This window comes from Podarcis melisellensis (assembly GCF_964234715.1).
Source record: "Podarcis melisellensis genome assembly, chromosome: 8".
Taxonomy (NCBI): domain Eukaryota; kingdom Metazoa; phylum Chordata; class Lepidosauria; order Squamata; family Lacertidae; genus Podarcis; species Podarcis melisellensis.
Window position 1 is genome coordinate 77101629 of NC_138540.1, and position 6731 is coordinate 77108359.

Below are 6731 nucleotides of genomic sequence, written 5' to 3' on the forward strand. Positions count from 1 at the left end.
ACCACCTGTTCTAACTCTTTTATCATTTCACTTATTTGAGAGATCTGTCCTTTTGCATTGGGGTTAGATGACATAACCATGCATTCAAAAACTGTCAAACCTCTGCTTGTCTGCAGTTTTACATTAAAAAACTTTGATGCTTTATATCAGGAAATACCATACTTCCCCATTCCAAACTATTGATTTGAAGGATACACATTTTAGAAGCAACTTTTTATTTGCCACAATCATTTATATTTATCATAATAACCACAATGATAGACAGCACTCTTTTCTCTGTGTACTGCATCCCATTTCCCTCCATGAACAGCAAAAAAAAAAAAAAGAGAGGAAGAGACAGGGATCCCAATGACTGACTCTCACCACTAGGAATCACCCTCACATTGCTATGAATTATAGAATTCACAAAGAGGAGATTTATGCTGAACCATAATTACCCACCAATGTGAGGCTGGTGTTAGATATGTGAAGCATTATAATAGTTATTTCAACTGGAAAAACGTTTGAGGCAGTGGAAATAAAGGGAAGTGGCAGAGAAACCAAAACACCAAAGTATATTTTGAAGAAGTTGCAATACAAAACTATACAGACTTATCTGTGAGTAAGACCCATTGAAATCAGTGGACGTTACATCTAGATAGACAGGTATAGAATTGCACTGTAATCCCTTTGAAATAAATGGTTATTACTTCAACCAAAAGGGCATAGGAGTGTGCTGAAATCCCGAGGAGTTTGCTCCAGTCCATCCAGCCAAATATATTTATTGGTGAGGGATGGGGTGGAAAATTGAGAAATATCTTTCGCTTTCAAGGAAGGAAGCAAACTTCCTTTGAAACTGGAGGTGGAACATAGATATTGAGGGTTATTTTGCCCTGCCTGAATTTGTCTAATCCTCTTTTCAAGTAATCTAAGCTGGTGGCCATCACTGCCTCCTATGGAAGTGAGTTCCATGATTGAACTATGAACTGCATAAATTATTGTACAGCATATGTCTTCTGAACTGCACTAGCCACGCTTTACCCCTCCTTTCAACTATCTCAGCTAAAATATTTGTGATATTATGGTGTTAATCGTTAAATAGAGTATCACAGGAGATTCCAACATTGGAAGAATGGTGGAGTAAGATGGTGGAATACATTGAGTTAGCAAAGCTGACGGGGAAGATCCGGAATCAGCGCGACGAACTGTTTCAAAAGGACTGGAGCAAATTTATATTATATATGAAAGAATATTGTAAATATCTGAAAACATTTGTAGCTGTGATTTGAAATGTTTTGTAATGACAATATAAGGAACTGATTTACATTTAATAAAGGGAAATATAAAAATAAGAGAGAAGGTAAAAAAGTGGTTATAGAAGTGCTAAGAATAAAGTAATTACGTACTGAAGTCAGAAAAAGGGGCGGGAGGAGGTCGATGCTCAGATAGAGCAATGTTTGAGCATATGGATTAATGTTTGTATATTGTGATCACAAAACACTGAAAATGTAATAAAAATATTTTTAGAAAGAAAAGAAGTGAATCATAATCTGCATCAGCAAAATTCTTCAACTTAATCATAGAATTGTAGAGTTGGAAGGGACGTTAAGAGTGATCTAGTCCAACCACTGTAACTCCCCCCATGGGACTCGATCATGAGATTGAGAGTTTCATGCTCTACTGGCTGAGCTATAGAAAACCCACATCAGCAGTGAAAGCCACAGTTGGATAGACCTAACAGCAGACTAGTCACATTAATGGAAGAGGATAGCAGTGGCAATTAATTTGATGGATATACCATTTCCAGTTGCTGGGGGTGAACAGGGGGAGTGGGTGACTACCCGCCTGTCATGATAGTCCTGTACCAATGGACATCTGATCAGCCACTCCAAGAAGGAAGCTGCTAGACTTCAGGGTTCTTCTTGTCTTCTGAAAATGGAGGATGTGATTTGAAGCAGGGATAAACAACTACGTAGCTGGATTCAGTTCAAGACAAGGTGGCTAAGTCTAGTCATCACTACACAAATCAGCTGGCTCAAAGTATCCTCTGCCTTTCACAACAATCTGACACAATTAGAACAAGGAGGGGCAAAGTTCAGTAAAATGATTTAATCAGCTCTCAGTAATAATCTTAGAGTCACTGTATTCTATTCAGTGCCTACCAGTGTGTCCCTGGCACCTTTCAACAGCCCTGAGGTATGTCTAGTTTGCCAGCTGAGCAGTCACCTGAACAGTACCTTGAGGCTTTGATTGCACTTTGATTAGTAGCCTGGAAGAAGAGAAAAAGTATATTGTTCCTTCCAACTCAGTAAGTGAAGGCAAAAACAGAGGACTTGGATCAGAATTATTTTTTCTACTTTTAATGATGAGCATAGTCACATGGCCTCAATTGACTTTGCAGCCTTCTTGGAACAAGTTGCTCATTTGGCGCTATTTGTGGTACTGCAGTAACATTACCTTACAGTGGTACCTCTGGTTAAGAACTTAATTCGTCCTGGAGGTTCATTCTTAAGCTGAAACCTTTCTTATTCTGAGGCGTGCTTTCACTAATGGGGCCTCCTGCTGTGCGCCATTTCCATTCGCATCCTGGGGCAAAGTTTGCAACTAGGAGCAGCTACTTCCAGGTTAGCAGAGTTCGTAACCTGAAGCATTTGTAGCCAGAAGTGTTCATATGAAGAGGTCTCACTCTGCTTTCTACCTCAGCCTTACTTGCCTGCACCTGAAGTGATTGCTTCACTGCCACTGAGTCACCCTCCTTTTTTCTGTATGGATCAGTTTTACTGGTTGAAACCTCCATTGCAGCCACGTGCGCTGCAATATGAAGTCTACATTTTAACCACAGCTCATCCCATCCTTCGCAGCCTTGCTAGGATGGATCTAGTATGCAGGTTTTTCTCTTCTTTAGAAGAGGAATCCTCAGATGGAGACTGTATTGAGGAGGTTTCTTGTAGGTGGCTTCCGGACTTTGCCATTGCCTTTTTTTGTTCTCAGCTCCTTCATTGGGTGTTGTCAGAATTTAAATTTTAAATTAACTGTATAGAAGAAGAAATTTGAAAAGTGCCTGTTGACAACTAATGAGATTGTGGTGAAATAATTCAGACAATTTCAACAGTGAGCTTTGAATTTCATCATTTTCTCTCTGTCTTTATGCCAAAGGGGAAAGAAACCCTCCTCTTCCCATAATTCACTGAACATTTGTCCCCAAGTGTTGCCTGCAGCACAAACACGTAGCCTATAAATCCCTTCAAGTAAGCCTCTAAGGGCATCAGTTCTCTTTCTAGAATGATGAAGGAACTTCTGAGCACATGTCTCCTCTTGGCCCTGCTTTCTTCAGGTAAGTAGGAACCAGTAGCATGGGGAACGTTTACAGAAATAATATTTAGAAGGGCAGAGGAATCCGGAGAGCTGAATTTAAGAGAGCTAGTGTGTTGTAGTCATTAGAGGGTCAGACAGGGATCCAGGAGACCAGGGTTCAAATCTCCACTCAGCCACGAAGCTTGCTGGGGTATCCTGGACCAGTCACTATACCTCAGGTTAACCTACCTCACAGGTGAGGATAAAATGGGGAGTGGAGAACCATGTACACAGCCTTGAGCTGCTTGGAGGCAAGTTCAGAAAATAAATAAATAAAAAATAGAAACCAAGAGCAACTGAAATGGATAGAGTTTTAAAATGATATTTGAAATATGCTAGTAACTGAAGGTACTATGTTTAGTAGCCACTGGTAGCCTAATTCTGCATCATTTGTGTAAACCTTTTCTGTAGCCATTCAAATTGGCAGCTTTGTCAGTCTTACGAGACAGGAATCAAAATGTTTGTATTTCCACTTTGTCCATATCATGCAGAACAGTATGTGCTTCCAGGAAGTCCCCTCTTTCTCCCCTCTTAACTGTCCTACCCCCCCCCCTTTTAAATCCAACTCTCTTCACCTACATTTAACCCTGTTCATTTAACTCTGCTTAAAACTGGTTGAAATGCAAAATCTTCTCCCCAAGAGGTCTAGTAAGTGATGGTACAGAGTATTCCTACAGAGGGTTCCCAGTTTCCCCAATGCTTTTTTTCATGCCTAAATGATGGGATAAGACCAATTTAGATTTAAAACTGGACCTGCAGGTGAGGGGGAAAGGATCTGTCACAATTTGCCTTCCTCTTGCTCATCGTCTGGCCATTGCTCCTTTAGCTAAGCTCACATCTAAGATTGTAATCAAACCGTAGAAGAAAGAAAGGCATTGAAGTGGATGGGAGGAAAAATGGGCCGTGGTAAAGGGAGGGTTTACCTTCAAACCTCTTGGAAATAATTAAACCAGCGTTCTGGCCAATGGCTTTTACTCATTTTTTTTTAAAGAACTAATTAACTTCAACCCGATTTCATTTAAAAGATTTAATTCACTCTCACCTCCTTCTCTGTGTCAAATGAAGGACACGACAAAACCAAATAATAATAACGTTAATGATAATAATAATCCATGAAGTAATATTTGTTCCTATCCTCAGCATTACCTCTGTACTGCAGACATGTGTTTAACAGTACTGGACTGACATATGATCACTATGTAAAAAAACCTTGTAAATTGAAAGAAGATTCCTGTGTTGCCAGTGTTATGCGTACAAATATAGGTAAGATATATCCGATTTTTGTCTTTTGTTTTTTAAATTAATAAGTTAGTGGTAAGGAAGCTGTGTCACATTTGCTGTAGATGAATGAGAACTCTGATATGCCTCATCTATCCTGCCACCAGTCAGAGATGATGGGAGATGAAGTCCAGAAACATCTGGAGGATCACAGCTTCCCAATCCTGCAGTAAGGAATCGCTAACATTTAAAAATGGGGAATCTAAAATCACCTGATCACAAGCATCAGACTTCCAGCTTGATGTACATGTTCACCCATCCTCCTTCCCTAGAATGTGTAGAACCATTTTATGGTTCGCCTCAGCTGCGAAAATACCGTGGGGCTATTCTGGGTGGGATGGTGGTGCTCACTTGATCATCTGTTCCTACATCATTGCTACATACTTGGAGGGAGAGGGGAAATGGGACAGTGAGGTTGGTGTAGTTGAAGTGCCCTGCCAAGTCTTCTTCCTTGGCGATCACTTGTAGCTGAGTAAGTTTGTCTTCCATAAACACGGTTTTAACAATGAGTCCGTAAGTGACTGTGGAGGCTAATTCTGGATCCACACATCCTTCCACGGTTTTGGTTTCCAGGCAGGAATTGATCATGGTGTGGATTTGCCAAGCGCTTCCTCCTAGCATGTTTTCCATTGCATCCTGAGTTCATGTGTCTTCAAAGCCTATGACACCTTTAGTTAAAGGCCTTTCTCCAACTGGATTGCTCACAGGCCAGTGTTTCCCAGTTGTCAGTGTTGATACTACATTTTTTTAGATTTGCCTTGAGACAGTCTTTAAACCTCTGCCAAGTATCTTGGGTTGGGCAACAGGAGTTCAGAAAAGTATTTTCCCACCCTGTAAAAGGTTATGATCAACTAGCAGAGAGAATGCAGAAGTATAGAAGAAGCCATGATTCTTCATGCTGCAGATTGAACCTGAAATGAAGTTCTACATTCATTCCAAATTTAATGCCTTTTACTCTGGTGTATGATCGTAATAAAGCTTTGAAAGCTTCGGTTATATTTTACAAACTACAGTTGCAATCGAAATTATTCATGCCCCATTGCAAATTGGGTTGATTATCAAATTGTACAGACTTCTAGCTGTTTGCATTGAGCAAAAACAAAAGCCATTGAAATAGCTCTGCAAAATGGCTGCTTCAAGTGTTTTCCCCAAATTCAGCTGAAAATGCAACTGATACTGCCAAGAACAACATTATTTATTTCAGTCGAAAGACCTACAAAATCATTTTCAAAAACAAGATGAAAGAGAAATACAGGGAAGATTAAAAGGCGGTCACTTTGTTTTATCCAGAGTATGTCGGTTTCTATTTCTTATTACTTCTAAGAGGAACTTAGCCAAGGCCAGGGTAGTATCTTCTGATTTATATTGGCTTCTCTAGTCTCACTATTATTCAACCCATCCTTGGCAATCATCTTTTAAATACCTGCAGAAAAATTGTGTATTCCACCAGGCTCATACAAGCCATTCAGAATACACCTTTCCACTGGTTAATTGATATCTGTTTCTTTACTTTTAATAGCTTTTATTGAATGCTTTAAGTATTATGGCTGGAAGACATTTTGATATTTTTTTCTTTCTATGACATGGTGGTGTGTACATATTTTAATTCATAAAACCCATCACTTTATATTGCCGAATTTAATAATACTTTCCATGTTATTTGTTTGAGAAGGTTCTCATTCAGACATTACAGAAAATTGGAACCATTACAATGAACGTGTCTTAGGAGCAATAAACCTCCATATCTAGATAATTCTTTCAAATTCTTTTTCATAGTGAAATTCCAAGAGGAACTTTTGAATCAATGCTCGTCATCAAGATACTGTTCCCCAGGCCATTACAGCTTCACTGCAGCGGATGGTAAATTCTTTCAGATGAAGAAGCACTGCTGCAGGACTAAAATGTGTAACAATGCAACTCTCAGCCGTACGTTTCTGCATCAATTTCGAATCATTAACATGTTAGGGTTTTGCACTGATTTGGCCATGGCCTGGATCCTTAGTCAATCAGCAGTACTTAGAGAATCTGTGCCTCATTCACATGGGGTGAGACAGCCCCAGGTGGCTACAGGTTGGGTTGAGCAGCTCAGGACTATTAGGGGCTCTCAAGGGATAGACAGT

General features: G+C 39.8%; 1 long non-coding RNA gene across 1 annotated transcript in view; it reads left to right on the forward strand.

Moving 5' to 3' along the window:
* The window catches only part of LOC309376273, a 29938-nt gene extending 23408 nt beyond the window's left edge, over nt 1-6530 (forward strand). The window contains exon 3 of the long non-coding RNA XR_014171141.1: nt 6388-6530. This is a non-coding gene — a long non-coding RNA (uncharacterized lncRNA). The remainder of the gene's footprint in view (nt 1-6387) is intronic.
* Nucleotides 6531-6731: the final 201 nt, after the last annotated feature.